Below are 23,781 nucleotides of genomic sequence, written 5' to 3'. Positions count from 1 at the left end.
AGCGGATCTAGATGCAAACTCACTTTATTGACTCAGACACTCAACAAACACAAAGGAAAACCCTCAATGGGGAAATAAACACAAGACTGAGGAAAACGGGCAGGGAACACACACCAGGCTAACAACATTCAACGATAGACAGTGACTAACCAAACAGACAGGGTATAAATACGTGGACATGGGAAGACAGGAACCAATGAACAAACAGAACTCAAACAAGATAACTAGGTGATAAACTAAAACAAAAGACAACTAACGAGGGCAGGTGAAAACAATGAACAATCGAACACGTAACGCTAACAGGGAGACTGTGGAGCTAAACAAAGGACAAAAGTGAAAACTAAGGAATGCAAAAGTGACAAAAATGGCAAAAAAAAGGGCAACAGTGAAACAAGACAAGGTAACCCTAACATAGCCCCCCCTCAAGGATCGGAGCCGTGGGAGGCTCGGGAGGCGTAGGAGGCGGAGCTGTAGGAGGCGGAGCCGTAGGAGGCTTGGGAGGCGGAGCCTCAGGAGGCTCGGGAGACGGAGCCGTAGGAGGCTTGGGGAGAAGGGCCGTATAGCGCGCTAGAGGCGGAGCCCTAGAAGGCTCTGGAGTCTCTGGGAGCAGAGCCGTAGGAGGCTCGGGAGGCGGAGCCGAAGGAGGCTCGAGAGGTGGAGCCGTAGGATGCTCGAGAGGCGGAGCCCTAGAAAGCTCTGGAGTATCTGGGGGCAGAGCCGTAGGAGGCTTGGGAGGCGGCGCCGTAGGAGGCTCGAGAGGCGGAGCCCTAGAAAGCTCTGGAGTCTCTGGGAGCAGAGCCGTAGGAGACTTGGGAGGCGGAGCCGTAGGAGGCTCTGGAGGTGGAGCCGTAGGAGGCTCGGGGAGAAGGGCCATGGAAGACTCGAGAGGCTCTGGAGGCGGAGCCCTGGAAGGCTCGAGAGGCTTGAGAGGCGGAGCCCTGGAAGGCCCGAGAGGCTTGAGAGGTGGAGCCCTGGAAAGCCCGAGAGACTTGAGAGGCGGAGCCCTGGGAGGCTCGAGAGGCTTGAGAGGTGGCGCCCTGGGAGGCTCGAGAGGAGGAGCCCTGGAAGGCTCGAGAGGCTTGAGAGGCGGAGCCCTGGGAGGCTTGAGAGGAGAAGCCCTGGAAGGCTCGAGAGGCTCTGGAGGCGGAGCCCTGGAAGGCTCGAGAGGCTTGAGAGGCGGAGCCCTGGAAGGCTCGAGAGGCTTGAGGGGCGGAGCCCTGGGAGGCTCGAGAGGAGGAGCCCTGGAAGGCTCGAGAGGCTCGAGAGGCGGAGCCCTGGGAGGCTCGAGAGGAGGAGCCCTGGAAGGCTCGAGAGGCGGAGCCCTGGAAGGCTCGAGAGGCGGGGCCCTGGAAGGCCCGAGAGGAGCCCTGGGAGGCTCGAGAGACTTGAGAGACTTGAGAGGCGGAGCCCTGGAAGACTCGGGAGGCGGAGCTCTGGGAAGCTCGAGAGGAGCCCTGGAAGACTCGGTAGGCGGAGCTCTGGAAAGCTCGGAAGGCGGAGCTCTGGAAAGCTCGGGAGGCGGAGCTCTGGAAAGCTCGGGAGCGGAGCTCTGGAAAGCTCGGGAGGCATTGGCGCGTGGACGGTCATGGCTACGGACGCTGGCTCTGGGACGGTCGAGGCTACAGGCGCTGGCTCGGGGACGGTCGAGGCTACAGGCACTGGCTCACTGACTTCTGAGGCGACAGGCTCGCTCAAAGTGACATGCGTAGGCGCAGGCTCGCTCACAATGACCTGCGTATGCGCTGGCTCGCTGGCCGTGGCAGGCGTGGGCTCTGGCTCGCTGGCCGTGGCAGGCGGAGACTGGGGAGCAGAAGCCTTTCCTCTTCTCCTCCTCCGCCGGGCGGACAAAGCTGGCAACGCCGGCTCGTTGGCCGTGGCAGGCACGGAAAGCCCAGAGGCGGAAACCGGGATCGAGAGAGGTGGTTCCCGGCAGCGAGTTCTCCCAAGACTAGACTCACGTATTCCCTCCACGTGAGGTCTCCGGAGTTCGGCAATTCCCTCAGCTGGTATGTTGGTAGCCCGAGCTGGTAGATGGTCTTCACGGATGTGTCGTCGAAGCCGGTGTGGATGGCAACAGCGGAAAAGAAGTGGGAGTACTCGCGGATGGTCAGATCCGCCTGGGCCAGTTCCATAAAGAAAGCTGCTAGATCCATTTTTGGCATTTCTATCGTTCTGTGACGAATGGAGGCAGACGAGGAGAGCGGATCTAGATGCAAACTCACTTTATTGACTCAGACACTCAACAAACACAAAGGAAAACCCTCAATGGGGAAATAAACACAAGACTGAGGAAAACGGGCAGGGAACACACACCAGGCTAACAACATTCAACGATAGACAGTGACTAACCAAACAGACAGGGTATAAATACGTGGACATGGGAAGACAGGAACCAATGAACAAACAGAACTCAAACAAGATAACTAGGTGATAAACTAAAACAAAAGACAACTAACGAGGGCAGGTGAAAACAATGAACAACGAACACGAATGCTAACAGGGAGACTGCGGAGCTAAACAAAGGACAAAAGTGAAAACTAAGGAATGCAAAAGTGACAAAAATGGCAAACAAAAGGGCAACAGTGAAACAAGACAAGGTAACCCTAACACTATTAATGCTTTATTTTTATGTTACCTTCTAAAACACTTTTCAAAGAAAAGTTCTAGATTTTTACTCATCAAATTCAAATTGTGTCTATTTTTCCTCCTTGTTCATTGTCGCAAACAAGTCATGTCAAACTAGTGTTGTCAAAAGTATTAAGTCGGTACTAAAATTTAAATAATTTAAATCTTACTATAATAATATAATAATACTAAAGCATTTCTTTTCATAAAAAAATGCAATGGTATGTTGAAAGTAATTGTTTTCATTTGATTACATTTTGGATTCATTTGATAAGACATAATTTTGATGATGAAGTTTAATTAAACTTTAAAATATGGAATTCAGAAAAAAATGGGAAAGCATGGTATTTGGGAAAAAATTAAATAGAATTTAGAAAAAAATAAAATTGATTTTATAGAGTCCTACTTCAAAAAAACTTTAAGCAATGTTTATTTAATTGAGAAACACTCGAAGGAAACATGTGACTGATTTAATTTATTATTTACATTGACATTTCACATTTTAAAAGTATAAAGGTGGGTGTGCAATAGCATATTATCTATTTTTTTCTTTGGTATTGAAACTGGTCTTGAGAATCGTGAAATTTTACTGGTATCGTTCCCAACTACTGAAATTTTGTTATCGTGACAACACTACCAGTGGCGACTCATCAGAGGAGGCTGAGCCTCCTCAAAACTTCATTTAAAAATAGCGTTACAGCAAAAGTGATACAATTAATCAGTGTATCTACTAACATACACAACACCTTGTGATGCCTTCAATGGAAAAGAGTATATTTTTTAAAGGTGATATTAAAGGAATATTTCTTCCAAAAAATTTCATTTACTCATCCTCATGCCATCCCAGATGTGTATGACTTTTTGTCCTCTGCATAACACAAATGAAGATTTTTTTAAAGAATATTTCAGCTCTGAAGGTTCAAATACAAATGCATCATAAAAGTAATCCATATCACTTCAGTAGTTTACTCCATGATCCAATCAGTTTTAGGTTATACCAGAGCAAAATGTCTCCTTTTTTTATTGATTAATTTTTTTATCTCCTCTTTGGAATGCCCAATTCCCAATACTTAGTAAATCCTCGCAGTGGCGAAGTTATTGACCTCAATCCGAATAGCGGACGACAAGTCTCAGTTGCCTCCACTTCTGAGACTGTGCATTTTATCACGTGGCTCGTTTTGCATGACACCGTGGAGACTCACAGCACAGGAGGCTCATGCTACTCTCCGCAATCTCACCACAATGAGAGTGAGCACCCCTAATCGCGACCACAAGGAGGTTACCCCATGTGACACTACCCTTTCTAGCAACCGGCCAATTTGGTAGCTTAGGAGACCTGGCTGGAGTCACTCAACATGCCCTCAATTCGAACTCACGACTTCAGGGGTGGTAGTCAGCGTCACTACTCGCTGAGCTAGGGAGGTGTGTTTTACTCATTAAAACAACCATCTAATATTCACCTTAAAAGAATATTTCAGGTACAAATTTAAGCTCAATTGACAGCATTTGTGGCGTAATGTTGATTACCATAAAAAAAAAGAATAAAAAACACATTTTGACTCCCTACTTTTCTTTAAAAAAAACCTCAAAGTCTAAGTCACAGTGAGGCACTTACAATATAAGTGTATGTGGCCAAGTTTTGGAGGGTTTAAAAGCAGAAATGTGAAGCTTATAGTTTTATAAAAGCACTTTCATTAATTCTTTTGTTAAAACTCATGTATTTTTTGAGCTGTAAAGATGTTTAAATTGTAATTTTTACAGTCATTTTGGGGTTTTAGGGTTTGTTGATATTACATCGTCATGGCAACAAAGTTGTAAAATTGGCTACAACTTTACACAGAAATGTTTAGTAAGCGAGTTTATCACACTAAAATCATGTTTACACAAGGGTTTCCATTAGCTGGCAATTACAGGCTTTTGACCTTTAAAATGTCCTAATAGCCTTTCAAATTCAAACCTTGTTGAACACAATGTCTGGTGAAGATATTAACACAAAGTGTCAGCAACTCCTTTAGTTGATGCCACGAGTGCACAACTTGATGCCATGCTAATGATAACAGCGCTTCACTGCCACAGAACTTAAATTATTTTATTTTAATTCCATGACGGCCATATTTTTTTATTGTTTTAAAATAGAATAGCAACTAAACAGAACACACGTTTTTCAGTTTGTGTCAATATTATATCACATTATAATGCATAGACCATTGCGTTACAGAGCAAGATAAACACCAAAATGAGATGACCAGATTTTTTCCAATTTGTCCAGTAAACTTTATCAACATGTTGGTTGGCACAAAAATTTCAGAAACTCAGATTTACACACATACTGTTGTGAAAAAGGAATATTTTCATGTATATCAGTGCCTCACAGTAACCTCGATTTCAGTGAGGCACTGTAACCTCGATATTTCCCTCCTTAGATAAATAAATAGAAAATTGAGGATTAGTGGTGCAGTGCAGACCAGTACTAAAACAACAGGAAAATGGATAGAACTGCTGTCAAAATGAGGATCAAACCTTCAATGACAAAGGCTTCATCTATTTCTCAACCTCATCTCATTCTTCATTCTTCTTAGCCACATGCCTCACTTTATTCTCAAGTTGGGAGTTATGGCTGACAAAACAGGGCAACCGAGAAGAGTCCTCATCACTGATTTATGTTTGCTTCTCTGTCCCTTATGTATTTATTACACTTTGAATGTAATAGAAAGCATAGCCCATAACAAAGAAATACACAAAAGCGCCAGCTTTCATTGTGATGCGGATAGCTTCAACTTGCAAACAGTATTATGATCACAAAGCCATGCTTCCTGCTTCCACCACCAACCCCCCTTTTATGTTTCCCTCTTTTTTTGCTTTGTTTTGTCACAAATGGTGAAGTAGAAGCTGCAATCAGAAACAAACTTATGCTGAAAAAGGTAGCTAGGCGAGGTACAGTTGGTGGAAAGCTTCTACGATCATTTCTTTCTCGCCGAACTGTTTGAAATTATATAATGTAGATGATTAAAAGTAATTTGATGGAGAGAAAGAGCGAATGAGTGTGTGTGCATGTGTGAGAGTGTGTGTGTGTGTGTTAAGACTGAGGGTACATGACCCTCATAATGGCTTAGTTTTCCGCGTATCTCAATTACGCTGTAATTGCCACTTTGCTCCGTGTTAGTTCCTGCTGAAGGGGCTATCATCACGGTTCCATGCCTGGGCTGTGCTGGTATTAAGGGGAACTAACTCATCTGCTGTAGCACGTCTTCATATTAGTGAAAAATTTAATTGCATTATCTTTCTTTAATATGTTTGTCAAGAGTGCTACAGGGGGAGGAATTTATTGGCATTCAACATTGCTACCATAGATGTATGGTATCTCATCAGTACTTTAAAATCTAAAATTAACTCTTTATGCCCTCTGGAGAAGGTTCACAGAAAGGCAGTGTAAAATAACCTCAGCTGGTGTGCAAAGAGGGCATGTGGACTGGGGCCCCTAATAGTAATAATGAACAGCATCATCTCAAACAAGTTCAATTCCACACTAACAGCATTTCTGCTGGTACCAGAGCCAAAGCTCTATTCAGAAAATAAAGTGATTACTAGGCAGCATGATAACAGGAAATCGACATGCTGCTTCCAACTGTTTACGTTCCCTGAAATCGATCCTATTCTGCTGAATTCCTGACTAGCACCATCTCCCATCACCCAAATTACTGACAAGCATCATCCCCCATCAGACATTTTTTCATCAATTCCAACATGTTCACCTTTCCTATGAAGTTACTGATTGCATATAGAGCAAGCAAACTCTGCGACATAGGTTTTGGTCTCATGGAAAATAGGAAGTAATTATATAATCAAAAGAAGTTCAAATAAACAATGATGAGTGTGATTCAGAGATTGCACTTTCACAATAAAATAAAAACTTTACTCTACAGACGGTTGAGTTTAGAGTTGGGGTTTGGGTTAGAGAGAAGGGCAAATAAAATATGCATTGCTGTTGACGGTATAACATAATTTACAACTAAAAATACAACTCGCATTTAGCCCCACCCTGTGAGATTTGACGTCAACAACACTTCCTCAGCCTCAGCCACTGGGGGCAGTGGTTCGAATTTTAGTAAACAAAGACTGATTTAAGCAGCAGAACTTTCAACCCCCTGCTGCTGAATTCACAGTATGATCAGTCTGTTCTAGGTTAACACATTAATAGCATCCATAAATTATTAAATGGTTATTGGGAGTGACCCATTTTTATTCCACAAAATTATTACTAACTTTGTTTTGAAATTTAACTTACATGAAGAGAGTGATAACATTTGCATTCAACTGGTCGCATCCAATCTACAAAACTATAAAGATTATATTTACTGAATAGAAAGTGATGTTTGCAAGCCTTGTCACTGTGTGTGTAACTTAAGCTTATTTTTTTGCTGCTTCAAACAATCCTATATCGCAAAGGTTTTATGTACAGTGTTAATAAATAGGTTTACAGAGCATTTTAACCACATTTTCTGATGTTCCAAATTAGACTAGAAAATCTGTAAAATCTGCAAAATTCACCAAAAATATCCTTGGTGGATATTTACGCTCCTGCTATGCCATGCCATGCTGCTTAGGCATGCAGTACTAATACATTTGAATTGGCACTGCTAAAGAAATATTTTATTTATCAGTATTTATTCATGTTTTCCAGTAAAAAAAATATCTAAACATCTTTAAAACTAGATAAATTTACTATTTTGTAAATAAATCTTGAATTTGTGTAAGTTTATTTACATTTCTCAAATAAAATGTATTTTCCACTGGAATTTTTTTCTCTTTTCTTGTGAATATATTTTGATAGATTTATGCTTAAAACATTACCATAATATTTGTAAACAATCGAAAAGTTTCATTGTAATTATAATGCTGTTTGTGTACTAGATCTTAAACATATGGGAATATGTCTCACTAAAATTTTTCAAATCCTATTTTATTGGTCATTATTGAAGAGTGTTCGTAGAGATTACACAAATCCGTCAAGGTGAACAGCCCATTTGTTGCAGGATAATATTTATTAACAAGTGTTTACTTAATTTGTTCAACTGTAAACAGCATATCAAAGCATATGAGCTGACTATTGGACAAGAGACTTTAGGTGCCTGGAGTACAGAAATACACCCATCCATCCATACTTTACAAAATGCATTTGTGGGAGGTGTGTAGTGTGTGGGCAAAAGGTACAAATCTAACTTCAAAGTGCTTTTTTTATGTAGACTCACATCAAGGTACCCTATAGGAGTTGAAGTGCATGTAGTGTTTCACTGGTTGAAGTTGAAAATGAACAGAAATGGACAGTGTATTATGTATGTGTATATGCATTATTTTTCACTGAATACACTTGTCTCGTTGGAAGATCTTGAAGAAAGCTTCTGCGACAAGTCCCGAAATTAAGCAACTTCTTAATTGGCACCAGCCAAGAGGTGAAAACAATGTGTGACACACTACTAATGGGCATTAACATGTTTATAAATAACCAATTGCATATAGACAGTCAGCTTCAATTGTAACTCACTGATTGTTAGTTCCCTCTACTAGCATTATGGAGAAAAGTAGTATATGTGTCATTTACCACGAAAACATGTTTCCGTTCCGTTAACAATCCATGTGAAAAATGCTAACTTGCTAGCATATGTTCTAGCTGAGGTTCTCCACTCTGACTAGTTCAGGGCTGCCAGCACTTTTACTCTCATAAATCGCTTAATTTGTTGAGTAGATGGATGTGATAGAATTCAGGTTGAGGGCTGAATTGATTTAGAGTTCCATCCAGTAGGAACAAAGATAATGATGTTGACATTCAGCATATCAGAAGTCTTTGGAGTGCCTTTATTTGATTTCAATGCAGCGTCATGTCAAATTACCAGTGAATGAGTATGTTAAATTTACTTTGGTTACTTGCATAATGACTAGGTTGTTATATTTGTCTTCATCAATGCCTAATGCCACTTTGCACCAATGTCATCTTTCAGAGTTGCTGTATATTGTCACGTTCCTGTGTCTGTCTGCCCCATGTCCTCTGTTTCACTAATCACGTTTATGTCACGTTTCCTTGTTGTCCGCTATGAGTTTTCCGTTTCACCCATCACCGATCCCGTTCCATGTCACGTTTTCCCTGTTGTCCGCCCTGAGTCTCACTGTCCGTGTGTGAAACTGCACTTCCCACAATTCCCGGATCACGCTCCCAGCCCTGATCACTGTGTTATTGTCCGCACCTGTCTGTTATTTTGTCATTACCTTGTCTGTTTATTTAAACCCCGCTTTCTCCCCTTCCCATTGTCGTTCGTTGATGTTCTATGTCTCCGCTCTCACATGTTCTTACTCTCTCTTCGTGTTCCCTACCGGTCTGTCCTCCCGCTCAAGGTTACCCTGTCATCTGTCCGTCCGTGGTTACCCTGTCGTATCATCTATCCATCCGTGGTTACCCTGTCGTGTCATCTGTCCGTTCGTGGTTACCCTGTTGTTCTCCGCCCTCCGTATCCTCTTGAGTGGTGGTGGTGTAGTGGTCAAAGCACATAATTGGTAATCTGGTAATCAGAAGGACGCAGGTTCGAGTCCCACAGCCACCACCATTGTGTCCTTGAGCAAGGCACTTAACTCCAGGTTGCTCTGGGGGGATTGTCCCTGTAATAAGTGCACTGTAAGTCGCTTTGGATAAAAGCGTCTGCCAAATGCATAAATAAATAAATAAATTTAGTTTCCCTTTTTCCCATCGAGGACTTTCTTTTTTTCCTGTGTTTTGTTTATTTTGTTCTTTGTTCCAATAAAGCCCGCATTTGGATCCACACTCCCGTCTGCCTTCTCCTACTTCCACACCATCATTACATATATAAAGGGAGTGAAATTTCATGGCGATGTCAGAAACAATCATGCCTCAGCTTCGTCATTTTAGTTAGCTACCTCATTTGAATTTTGCCAGCAGTGTTGGGTAGTAATGGATTACATGCAATCAGGATTACGTAATCGTATTACACAAATCAAGTACTTATAATTACATTACATTTTAAAATGTGCATAATCAGATTATGAATGTTACATTTATATAGAGCTTTCTGACACTACACTCAAAGCACTTTACAAAGTGAACAGGGGACTCTCCTCAACCACCACCATCGTGCAGCATCCACCTGGATGATGCGACAGCAGCCATAATGCACCAGTACGCTCACCACACACCAGCTATTGGTGGAGAGGAGAAAGTGGAGTGATACGGCCAATTAATGGATGGGGATTATTAGGAGGCCATGATTGAGAAGGGCCATTGGGGGAATTTGGAAAGGATACCGGGGTTACATCCTTACTCTTTACGAGAAGTGTCCTGGAATTTTTAATGACCACAGAGAGTCAAGACCATGGATTAAATTATCATCCAAAGGACGGTGCCGTTTTAAAGTATAGTGTCCCTGTCACTATACTGGAGCATTAGGACCCACACAGACTGCAGGGTGAGCACCCCCTGCTGGCCTCTCTAACACCTCTTCCAGCAGCAAACCTTTTGTTTTACTCAGTGACTGTCAAACAGCATGTTTATGGATGTTTAATGAAATGAGTGTTAATTGGTACTTAATACAATTAAAATTAAAGATCGGATTTAGTGAAACATGTAATGATAATCAAAATGTTATCCAACTGGGGGCCTGGATAGCTCAGCGAGTTTAACGCTGATTTCCACCCCTAGAGTCACGATTTCGAATCCAGGGCGTGCCGAGTGACTACAGCCATGTCTCCTAAGAAACCAAATTGACCCGGTTGCTAGGGAGGGTAGAGTCACATAACTTCCTTGTGGTCACTATAATGTGGTTCGCTCTCGGTGGGGCACGTGGTGAGTTGTGCATGGATGCCACGGAGAATAGCATGAAGCCTCCACACGTGCTATGTCTCTACCGGTAACACGCTCAGCAAGCCACATGATAAGATGCGCAGATTGACAGTCTCAGATGTGGAGACAACTGAGATTCGTCCTCCGCCACCTGGGATGAGGTTAGTCAACACGCCACCACGAGGACCTAGAGCACATTGAGAATTGGATAGAAAAAAATTCAATTGTATCCAGTTCAATTACGTAATGTTTATCTATATGATTGCATTAATGATTACAATTTTAGTTCTTTAATTTGTGATCAGTACTGGACTACATTTCAAAAGTTATCTGAACCCAAACACTGCTTGACTGAGTAGGGTACAAGGAATAATCACATGTCTCTGAATCACATTTGTGAGAGAACCTCTGAACAGACCAGACTCTATTTACATTATTAATGTATGTTCAGAACTGCATGTTCCTGGTCTTACTGCAAACAATTAATAGGTGCAATTTATTCCAAATATTTCTGTCTTCATAATCTTCAATTAAAATGTATAACTTGCTTTTCCTCTGAAACGGCGTTCTTTTTCTGCTGTCATTATCTGGGCCATGTGGATAATGTTTACAAATAAGCTACTTAGTCACTGTTTTAGCAAACTCGCATTCAGGTCTGGCTACATTCTGGAATGGAACACCCATTTTTCATAAACCAATCAAGTCCTGATGGATACAAATTTAATTTCCACAAAATATTTTTCTTGCTGAAAGGAAATAAAATATGAAATTGGTTTTCATATTGAATTTCAGTTTTAAGTATAAAAGAGTTCCAAAAACATCTTAGAATAATACTGGACCTGGTTCTACTGGACATATCTGCTGCTTTTGACACTCAACCACCTTTCAACCCTCACAGCAAAAGGCATCACAAGAAACGTTCTCGGCTGATTTGAGTCTTACCTTACAGGTAGGTCCTTCAGGGTGTCTTTGAAGCAGCCGTGTCCAAGTCTCACCAACTAGCTACCAGAGTACCTCAGGGTTCAGTGCTTGGGCTCCTTCTCTTCTCCATCTGCATGATGTCACCAATGACACACAACGATACCTCTCATTCCAGCCTGACGATCTTACAGTAGCTGCACGAATCTCAGCCTTCCTGGCAGACATTCCATGATGGATGAAAGAACACCGCCTCCAACTCAACCAGCAAAGATGAAGCATCGCATAGTTCCAGTGAGCCCAGCAGTTCATCATAACTTTATCATTCAACTTGACTTGCCAACAATTACAACATCCAGGACAGCCATATATCTTTGGGTTATGTTTGACGATTAGTTGAACTTCAAAGACCACATCACAAGAACAGCCCGATCATGCAGATTTGCTCTGTACATTAGAAAAATAACAGTAAAGCTTGGTCCATCAATCGGGCGGTGTCCCTTACAGTAAGAGCTTATGCCTTTTCGGGGGGTGCTTAACAAAGTGCAAAGTTTATAGCCTGCGAAACAACTCTGATGAACTGTGTGCTCTCCTTTTCATTGCCCGTCTAGCTCCCTAGACTATAATACCCGTCAAAATAAAAGTCCCTCCTTAGTAAGACAGATAATGCATCTCTTAAACCTATTTAAACTCACAGAACTATCAAAAATGTATACAAAACAAATTAGAAGATTTATCACAGCAAAGTCTGTTACACTGACTCTTCATATCTGAGCATGCCACACAACTCATTGTACAGTACAGGCTTTTGTTATATCTAGACTGGACTACTGCAATGCTCTTCTGGCAGGACTTCATGCATGTACAGTCAAACTTCTGCAGTTGATCCAGAACACAGAGGCAAGATAAGTCTTCTATGAGCCCAAGAGCGTGCATGTCACACCTCTCTTCATTACGTATCGAACTGCACTGTTTGCCAATGGTTGCTCGCTTCAAGTTCAAGGCACTGATGCCCAATTACAGAACAACCACAGGCTTTCCAAACCTATATACACTTAATACTTAGAGTCTACGTGCCCTCCAGAAGCTTACAATCAGCGGGTGAGTGGCGCCTTGTGGTGCCATCACACAGAGGCACAAAATCACTTTCATGGACCTTCACTTCAACTGTTCCTTCTGTTGAAACTACCTGCCAAACCATACCAGAGCAGCTGATTCTCTAGCCACCTTCAAGAAACATCTAAAGATGCATCTCTTCCGTGAGCACTTCACCCAATCTCACTAATAAAAATACTGTCATCTTTCTTCTCCTTTATAAAACTCAATTATTTTGCCACTGTCTCTCACCTTTCTCTCTACTTGTGCCTTTCTGAGTCATTTTCAACTTTGTATTAGCACTTCTCTTATTACTGCCTCCTTATGATGAATCACTTCTGTCGTATTCCTCATTTGTAAGTCTCTTTGGATAAAAGCGTCTACTATATGAAAAATGTAAATGCAGTACTCTACTTTTAGGACTCTCCTTTTTCTGAAGTTTGTCTTATTTTTGGGGAAGATTAGTAATCCACTATATATCTGACCCTGACCATGATATCTTGAATGGTATTGAATGCTAGCCAAAAAGTGGATTTATTTTGGGTGGATAAGATTCTTTTTAATATGGATGCATTTTCAACACCAGACTACCAACAGCTCTATTTGCATTTCATAAGTCTCGTTCCCTTTTTAATTTTTCTCTTATAAAATAAATTATTCTAATGCAATTCCACTGCAATCATGCTAATCCCAGTTCCATACTAACTAATTTTATTTGTATTGCTTGTTTATTAATTTATTTTCTAATCCGCTGTGTCCCATTTTGCAGCCTCTCCTACTCAAGCAGTTTTGGCTCATTCCATATAGAAGTCAATCACAGCCATTAACCATTTAAAACAGATCTGTTCCAGAGGCTTAGCATTTGTGAAATCCTGTAAATGAGTGTTAGTTGGGAAATCCTGCATCATGCTGCAATGTGTTAAGAAAATGTGCAAGATTTCAGTCGAGTTCACAGCTCACCTGTGGGTGCGTCTGTCACTTTCACGAACACCTCTCTGGCTTCAAAGACTCTTTAAATGTGGCATGGCATAAAAAACTATCTCTGTTAAAACAGCTACGACCTGCAGCCAAGAGCTCCAGAAGATTCATGCTCATTCATTGCATGCTAACATTCGAGATTCTGGCTAGACAATACTAAAAAGAAGTACTGCTATTACATGTGCTCTTTCCAGATTGGCTTTGCCATTATAATGTAAAACAATAAAAATCTCAAACACTTAATGATTCCCAAATTTTCATGACTTCAGTTTAGGCCATTTAGCTCAATTTCATGAAATATTACGAAAATGATCTCACTTTTCTTTTTGACTGCAAACCAATATTAATTTATTTCTAACTGCTTTGGATATTGACAAAATTAGATAAATACAGAACTTGATGTGCCACAGAAAGCAGGCACGTCTGTATTTGGCCAAAGCTTTAGCCCATTAGCACTAATGATAAGACAGAGTGAAAAAACTAAATTAAGTATGTGAATGTTAAACAAAAAAGTTAAACATTTCAACTAGAAATGTGGAACTCCAAAAATGGTTTCACAATTTGTTGCAAATTAATGAAAAAGAAATCAGCTTCAAGCAGTACCTCCATTGGGAATTTACAAAGTCACCATTCAGAACGTTCTGGTATCCTATTTTTTGGTTTAATTATGCATTCCCTACATATCAGAATGCACACACACACACACACACACACACACACACACACACACACACACACACACACACACACACACACACAACCACCATCACCAGCCTTGCTACAGCTACTGACCCTGAAATTCTCTTAGCCATAAAACATGTTCTCTATTGTTAAGCCTACTTAATAAATACTACTAAATAACTGCTGAATATTTTAGTATAATGGCAAGGACAACATGACAATAGGAAAATATGCGACAAGTGCACAAGAGGTGATCTGCATATTTAGGATATAAGAGAAAAAAAAAACCCTGTTCAATGTGAAAATAATCTTAAAAAGCCCATGAAGGGCTTATGTCACAATTTGTCCTTTATTAATAATTCAGTGGTTATTTAAAAAATGACCCTGCACCCCAACAACACAGCACAGAACTGTCAGAACATTTGCTATACTGTACATATACCGTATATAAACTCTCTAAACTATACAAATCCTATCTGTATCTTCACTCTTTTTAAGTATTAAATTCACATGTTAAACAACTTTCAGCTGCAAATGCGGTCAATTTTGTAATTATTCCAGGAATATTAAAAAGGCAACACTGGAGGCAATAACGCGAAGAGAGAGCATATCTCTCCCTCAAACACATAGACGCGTTCATCGACAGGTTATATTTCATAAGACATATTCACGACTGCCGTCATCATGTTCCCTCACAAACTCTAATCAACGAACTTAATTGACGGCTAGCTACATGGTTCGACTTAAAAGAAAGAAAGCGTGATGTCCTACTTTGTTTTTACTGTGCTAATATTTCCAGTCTGGATTGTCGATGGAGGAAAAGGTTAAAAGGAAAGACAAACAAAGGTTTAAGCCGATAAACAAAAACATCTGAACTTTATTTACCTGCTCGGGTTGGCACAGAATACGCACAGGCTGGATGAAGGAATCCAAACTTTGAAGAGACACTTGATTGGGTATCAATAGCTCTCTAATGAGAGACGCATATGATCGGATAGTTCTGACAAGACTATCGACGTGCGATGCTGCTCTGTCTGTCCCTCCCTCTCTCTTTCTCTCTCCCCCAGAGAAATAAATAATCTCTGCTTTCATCTGACCCCCCTCTCTCTCTCTCTCTCTCTCTCTCTCTCTCTCTCTCTCGCTCTCTCTCGCTCTCTATCTCAATCTCTCTCTCTCTCTCACACACACACACATACATAAAATGAGAATTATATTATCGCATTGTCTTAAACGGTTCCAAGAAATCAGGTTTGGAAAATATGCGGCGCTCTAAAACCACTCCAATGGATTTTTTTTTTTTTTAGAGAGAGAGAGAGAGAGAGAGAGTGAGAGAGGGATTTTGAGTGCTCGAGGATGCTTGTTGCACGGTTGCGGTGCATATTGCTATTTGGCCATTATAATCAGATGCGACTGAACTGAGTAACACGTTTTCACGGATGCTTCAGTTTGCAAGTATTGACCGAAAGTCGGTGAATTGCAGTGAATTTGCGAGCGACGGGATTACAAGAGCGGATTAAACTGCAACAAACATCATTTAATGATCTGCGCATCAGATAAAAAGCACGAGACAGCTGAGAAACCCGCTCACTTGCATCTGCTCTCGTGTTCAGTTTTTTAGGCTACGGGTCATTGACAAATAAGGCTGTCCGTGATTTAAACAAAAATAATTATAATAATATAAAAATAATAGCCTACATCTTTTAAAAATCTAATTTAAAACACACATGTCGAGTTCGGATAAATGTAATAGGCTATTTGTGTCAATGTTGGTTTTAATAATAAAAAAGTTACGTAGCAATCAAATAAAAAGGCATTTCAATACACTTATTGCGCCTTTAATACACACTTAATCGAAATTTCAATTTTAAAAACGTTTTAATTTTTTAAGGTATTTTGTACAAGTAAACAAACCGTGAATTTCTGAGTCATCTGAACTGATCAAAATGTGACTTTCAATAAAAAAAAATGTCATCGGCATAGTTCTGACAGGACAATGCTGCTCTGTCTGTCCCTCCCTCTCTCTTTCTTTCACCCCCAGGAAATAAATAATCTCTGCTTTCATCTGGATCACGGAATCCCCATCCCCCTCTTCAGCCCCCACAATCTTTTTCTTATTTATTTGTATTTATTTTTTTAAATGAACAGTATAAGGGTCTAATAAAGGGGTCTCTCTGCTGTTTTTTTTTTTTTTTTTAAATTGGGGGGTTGTCACGTGACGAAAAAAATGGCTACCAGTATTGGTTACACCACCTGACTTTGATTTGGTGGACAGAAGTTTTTCAAATATTAATAATATTTTATTTATAACAAAATATTTCACTACTTATTTTTAAATAATAATATTAAAACTAGTTATGCAAACTTATGCAAATATAATTTTCTTTTTGTCTCTGGACAGATATACAGCTTAGACAGTTTTTATTTTTTTTTTTTTTTGCTTTAATCACCAGAAAAAACATCCAAATGAATTTGAACTCTGTACTCTTGAAATTCTAAATTATTTTTATCATAGAAGAGTGTTCAAGTAATTGTTTGTGTGAATTGCATTTTTAATGTATTTTTGCATAATTTAGTAGATCCAAAGCAAAAATGAGTGTCACATCATTGACACTTATGCACTTAATTCCAGTATTATGATATCATTATGGTGCATTAATATGCACCGATAATGGGTACAGAGTTTATATATTGGAGTTTCCTTATGACCCACTGCAGTTTTGTGGGGTTTATGATGTCATAAATTTAAATTATACCTTAATTTAAGGTTAAGACATACCAGATAAGGTTAGGACATACCATTAGTCTTCCACAAATGTAATAATACTGGCATCTCAGCATGGATGGGTTTAGTAATCTGCATGGTTTCATGCCATTATGAAGTTTATCAGTCAGACAGGGAAATGAAGAGCATCCCCTTAATGCAGTCTGTAGCCATTATGTCTCTCTGGGTTCTGCGTATAAAGCAGAAGAGCTAACCTCTTCTTAATGGGATGAACCACTGAACCAAACAGAGATCAGGCCAGCAATGCTGTACTAGGTCTATAGTGTGCCAGTGGGATACAGACAGATGGCAGTGTAATTACGCAGGAACTAACCCCTGTTCGTGTGTGGCTTCCGTTTTCGAATGTGAATATGCTCAATTATTCTGTTTTTCCTAAGAAAATCATGCCGTTCTCTCTGATATCTGTACATGACTGATCAGAACAAAAATTCAATATGGTCTGATTTAGAAGGTAATGCAACATAACGTAGCAAAACTCATTTTGCTAAACATATGTATTGCCCCAGGAGTTCATCACAGCAACTTAGAGCATCATATACATGAATTGAGAGTTTAGAGTCTGACCTTGATATTCTGAAGGAATAGAAAGTTAGCTGTGCACATTATGATGGAGAGACAATTCTTGGGTGAAGACTTCTTAATACTGCAGAGTGTGGTTCTCTTTCTTGCACTATGTTTTAGATAAAACACAACAAAATAAATAAAATATATCAAAGCCTTGTTAAGGCAGTCTTGTCTTTGACCCATGGTCCATGAATTCAAAAGCTTTATAATTAGCAATTGGGTTTTAAAAAGGGATGAAATGGCCCCACTGGCAGGCCTGTTCTAGACAACCTATAATTGGACCACTGGCACACCCATTGAGCCAGCTACACAGTGTCCCTGCATCAAGCATTAAGTTTAATTGTAATAATTATATTGCCCAAATGTAGTTGCAATATAATCTAGATCACAATTTAAATGACAATCTGTTTGATATAGATAAATAAGTATTGAATCAATGTGAATGAGGAATTGTTTTGCTAATATGCATTGATCTGGTCATGTATTGCACTATTAGGGATCAAAGGATAAATGGCACATATTCAATAATATTCATTATTGGGGGGCAAACATATTTGTCTTTTTTCTGCATTTCAGAGGGAAATTTGGCTTTCGCCTACACTAGTTCATACTGTGGCCTTGGATTTGTGTAACAAAGACTTCCACTTAGAACATTTTTTAGTAACTGTGAATGTATGTGTCTGTGTGGTAACTAGAAGATGGAAATTGCACACATTGGATGTCCAGAGAGTAAAGAGCTGCTTTTCATAAACCAGGTGAAAATAAGTATTGCCTTAAAATACAAAGATGCAACAAACCAATAGAAACTGTATTGGTCCATGAATTCATGTATGGATTCAGACTGCCGTCACTCTACAGGGAATTATAAAAATACCCTATGCAAAACTGTGGATAGACAGTATAATTGTATTCTTTTAAATATGTTTGTGTCTTGTAGAGTCTTGTTTTCTGATACGATATGGCTGAAAAGGAATTGTTTCCCAGGCTAATGGGTTATTGAACACGTGTACTAGATGGCCTTAATTATAAAGCTATATTTGAATGGGGATGTAGGGCAGGGATTACTCTAACATTAACTGAGTATAGAGGTAAATCACAAAAGGATCTGTTCAGTCCAGGATATGACTAAGTGCATTGTTAAGATCTGCACTGTAAGAGCGTCATTGATCCAATAAATGAGCACATTAACAGTGCTGTCCTTTAAGTTTTTAATTGGCTGGTCGGTGAAAGTTGATTGGAGACTTTTCATCCCAGCACACATTGACTAAAGTGAGTTGGGGAGCACTCATTAATCACATAGACATGATGGTGAGGAGCTCTTAGAAATATGGGGTAGCCTGTGATTGCTGATATTTTGGAAAAGGTTACATTTATTTTGAAATCTCGATTTGCTATCTATATTAGAATTTTTATGAGCATCTTAAACATATGCACTATTTTTATTTTATTTTTGTCTTTCAAGACGCAAAGCTGTCTTATCTTCAGACGGAAGTCCCCAATTAGCCTCTTCTCTCCTCTTGTAGGTCTTAGAAATCAGCAGTCTTACACACCTACACACACTATTGTCTTTTGCGCATCTAAAAATGTGTGCTAGCATGGGTCCATGTTCAGCCTTAAACAAAGAGCAGGAGAAGTGGTACCAAAAAGAAATTTGCAAAATTTGTTCACTTTTGTTTGTTACAGTTTCATGTTGTTGCATATAAGAACGAGAGTGACCTTTAGCTTGGGTAGTGGTACTTAACCCATACAGAAATCGGATGGCCATATATTAACCTGTATAAAACTGTAGTGAATATATTTGGAAATACAGATTATGTACATATTCAAATTCCACCATGAGTTGGGAAAATATATGTTGTATATATGAAAATGGCAACAGTATTTTTATAGTGAAAACCACACCTCCATTTATGGGGGATAGGGGTAATTACAATTAGGTCCCTTCGATGCTGAATATGTGGTTATGTTCTTGATTTTCACTGTTCCTGTTTAATTCTCTTTGAAATGGCCTTATGACTTGGAGAAGACATAAGTACAGTACAGTGTTAGAAAAGGAATGTATCTATACCCAGAGCAATCTTTCCCACAGATTAAGAGGCTAGTAATAAAAATAAATATATCCCAAAGAGAAAGCATGAACTGGGTCAGAGTAGAGATTCTGTAATTCTTCAGTAGATGCTTTAGCAAAGACCCTTTAACTCATTCGTATTCATGCACTATTCAAACACGAAGCAAAGAATGCATGTTCAGGAACATAACAGGACCAGGTCACACCTGAAATCAATTGGGCACTGTTTTCCCACACAAATGAAATGGTTAAAGTGTTAAAAATAGCACAGTGAACATTCTTTCCTCACAGCCCCAAGCCATCTCCCTTTTAAGGTAAATTCCAACTCAGGTACAGTACATCCTTCAAATACCTTTAGAGCAAAACTATAGCAATTGACTAATGATATGATAAATATATAACATAATTAAAGTCTATTGAAAATCCATCTCTCCCTCATATATTATGATGCATATAATTTTGTCTGTAACAGGATTCTTTACAAAAATATTTCATTTGTGCATGTTCCATTCAAGCTTTTTGCTTTGTATCCAGTTTGGCTCATCACATTTTTTTGCAAGAATTGTCAGTTCTAACCTTTTGCTCTCACGCACATGTACACACCATCAGCAACTTCTTTAGTATTGACTGAGGCTATGGCAGCTGCTTTTGCTATGTTGTTTCCCTCAAACTATTCTGCTGACCTTGAGCTTGTTTTATCTGGAGAATAAAGACTTCACTCTCTGCCGAAGAAGATGGGAGTCATGGTGAAGCTGTATGAGAGCGACTGATTGAAAGTGATTACCAAGCTTTGACCAGTTTTGATCTTAGATATGTGTACTGGGGAGTTAAAGAGCTATAGTTTTATCATCACTGCTCTCTGGACTGAAGCTGCAGGCTACCAAACTGACCCTTAAATTAAAGGTGCAGTCAATACTGTTTGTGTCTAAAATCATGTGCACTCAGATTTTTAGTAATGAAATCTGTTCTATTTTACATGGAATGGGTCACCACATGGGGGCAGACATGATTAGATCATGTGACCAGCCAAAACAGTACACGCTTAATCTCTGTAAATCCCTATTTTTTTATTTTTTACATCTCCCTGTTATGAACTAAACATGGCTGACTGCAAATAGAGAATTTCTTTTACAATTGCATCCTTAACGGAAAATACAGATTTCATTCAATGCTGCATTTTAAGTCCAAGATGACCTTCAAATAGGCAAGTGCAACTTGAACAAAAATTCTAAGCGCTTCTTTAATGTAAGCCTCCGGTGATCCACAAACAAAAACAGTCTGCAAAATTAAAAATGCATTGGAGTGTACATATATGAAGGGTGTTGATTTGAGAACAAGGATTTGAAAGATGGAAACGTATTATCGCCTCCAAGTTGCAGACAAAAGCTTTGCATAATAAGCAGAAGGTGCAAAGTGAATTATTTTTAAAGAGTGAAGATTGTCAATAATTCAAAACCAAGTCTAAATGAAATTTTCATTGCAAATGGAAAAGTTCTTTTCAGCTTGACCAATACACAACAGTCTGTTAGTCAGCATATCCACTCCCATCAGTAGGAATAACAACAGATTTAATTCTCTTCTTTTGAGAATGATGCACAATAAATAATTAATAGGCGTGAATTGAATTAACTCCTTTATTATTGATTTACCTTCATAAATAGAAATAAGCACTGATATCCAATGTGCATATTTAGATGTTAGTTTTAGCAGCTAATGAACAGAAAGTGATACTTTAAAAGGATAGTTTAGCCAAATATTAAAATTCTGTTATCATTTACCTTTATCGTATTATTCCTAACCCCTGTCTTTTTTTATGCAGAATACTGCAAAAGGAGCTGTTAACCAGAATGTTCAATCTCGGTCACATTCACTTATTGTGTGGACTGATACCCTAAGTCACCATTAATTTTCTTTTTGCGTCTTTTTTCCACACAATATAAGTGAATGTGACCGAGACTGAACATTCTGCTTAACATCTCCTTTTGCGTTCCACAAGAAGAAAGTCAAATGTATTTGAAACAACATGAGGGTGAGTAAATGGTGACAGAGTTCTCATTTTTGGGTGAACTTTCCCTTTAAAACATGTTGATTAAGGCAGAGATAATTAGAAATATGTGGTGCATGTAATCAGAGGAGGTTAAGTGATAAACAGGCAATGAACAGAAGACATACAGTTCCGGCCATCAGGAACTCCGTGCAGGGCACAGATTGCTGTTGTGGCAAGGGACCAAAACACAAACTGGCTGAAGAACCTTCCAACAGTGCATTGGAATGCCCTCTTTACATAAGCATTCCAACCTCTCAGTGCTGGCCATTAAAACCTATAGAATATCACGCAACTGTCTATCAACAAGGCACCATAGCAATACAGCAGGTAGATGCACCAATTAGAATGTCATACTCTAGCCAGCTTTGATATTTTACAGTATAAAAAAATTACTACAAATGAATAACAACATTTTAGAACTTATTCCCACAATAGCTATACCTGTTGTGCATGTGTTGCTAAATTAAACAATACTAAGTGTGAGCCAGCAATAGATTTCTACCGAGCATCAACACATTTTTCACAAAGGTCTCTTTCTTTTAATGTTTCGGTCACCCTTTCTTTAGCTTAAAGGCCAACCTTTTATTGCAGAAATATATTTTTATTGGCCTTGCACAACATACTTTTTATAACACTGCCATCTAGTGTACTAGACAGCAACCACTAATCTAACATTTTGAAATCGCAGCAACCTTATTTCATGAGGCACACTGTGATTCCTGAAGGTAATTATGTTTGTCATTTATTTATACACAATATTAACATAAATAAATAAACAATAATATTATATCCCTTTACACCCTTATTCAGTCATATGTTTTTAATCTAAAATCTTGATATTTTTCAAAACAAAAAAGTCAATGGATGAGTCATGCGTCAACTTCCACTGTATTAAACTACATATGTTTGAAATCATTTATAGTATCTATACGTCTTCACAGAATCACAACAATTGAAGACTTTTCAGTTTAACAATTTAAGGAATGTTCTAGGTTCAATACATAATTTTTATTACCACAAAATATATTTAAAATTACAATGGAAGTGAATAGGGCCAATCAACATTAAAATACACACTGTTTCAAAAGTATAGCCAGTCAATAAACAAACAAACAATAATAAACAAACAAGACTCTGACCCCAAAAATGTAAAAGCTTCTCCAGCAGTGGAAGAAGCTTTTGAGAGATTTTATAACATGCTTTTTACTGTTTGGCAGCCAGAGCAACCTTTGAACACATCAATGTCAAAATATCTCTCTGCATTCAATTCAGAGCTTATGCTGTGTTTCTTTTTCAAGATAACTTATGGTTAATTACCAGCTTTTTGGCACTAGTACCTGACTCTCTAGTGCCCTGCATTAGCGCTGCCCTGACCATCACCAAGGGACTTCACAGTGTATTTCAAACTGAATCACCATGTTCCCCAAGTCATGTTCATGTTTTTAAGATATCTACCAAAGCTAAATAATAATTGCATCTTTGTGCCAGGATCTTTTGAATAAAAACTATAAAATTGACAATGTCCATTAAGGATTAGATGATGTATATACCTGTGTTAATAATTCAAAACCTTTAGAAGGTTTTAACAACCCGATTTAAGGAATAGCGGTGTATGGGTGTTGACACGTCCCCGACACTCTTTAAAAGGGTGATTTTTGTCCCCTGCACTTTTCCAAGCTTTTCCCATTCAGAGTCGAAATGGTGTATTTGTATACAGTATTCTGTGCGTCATGTTACTTTGGGCTGATTGAGGAACCATCCCGACAATCACAGGTGAGTTTCGTGAGCCGAAACAACCCTTATGTAATAGGCCATCAGTAAGACAAATTTGCTTTAAACAATTCTCATTTATCCATGTTTTTTTTTTTATCACCATCTATGTTGCTCTAAATGAATAATCTAGAAATGAGGAACACATAAATGAGAGTTATTTATTGGCATATTGTTTTAGATTTGCAGCATTATGTGAAATGCACTGCAGAAATAAAAAAAGGACAATCCATCTTTAAAGCACACACTGGAAGTGGTGCTTATATCAGTGCATGAGTCTTTATTAAGTTATGCTTTTTACATTATGTTAGTGAGGTAATAGTTTGAGCGGTTGTTTAGTTTGATCGGTTGTTTTTGCCAATTTAAGCAGATTACTAGATCTGTGTTAAATATGTAAAGCTACTTTTAAT

At 39.1% G+C, this 23,781-nt stretch overlaps 1 protein-coding gene across 2 annotated transcripts in view; it reads right to left on the bottom strand.

The window, feature by feature from the left end:
- Window positions 1-15,174, bottom strand: part of LOC127628418 (caM kinase-like vesicle-associated protein) — a 90,714-nt gene extending 75,540 nt beyond the window's left edge. Inside the window, exon 1 of one of the 2 annotated variants that reach the window (XM_052105146.1) lies at window positions 15,026-15,174. The gene's annotated coding sequence lies outside the window, so the exon portion shown is untranslated. Of the gene's footprint in view, window positions 1-11,410; window positions 11,464-15,025 lie in introns of those variants that run through there. The other variant, XM_052105147.1, reaches the window with a different exon arrangement.
- Between the last annotated feature and the right edge of the window lie 8,607 nt (window positions 15,175-23,781).

This window comes from Xyrauchen texanus, chromosome 35 (assembly GCF_025860055.1).
Source record: "Xyrauchen texanus isolate HMW12.3.18 chromosome 35, RBS_HiC_50CHRs, whole genome shotgun sequence".
Lineage (NCBI taxonomy): Eukaryota > Metazoa > Chordata > Actinopteri > Cypriniformes > Catostomidae > Xyrauchen > Xyrauchen texanus.
The sequence above is the reverse complement of the archived record's forward strand: the minus strand, read 5'-3'. Positions and strand labels throughout refer to the sequence as shown.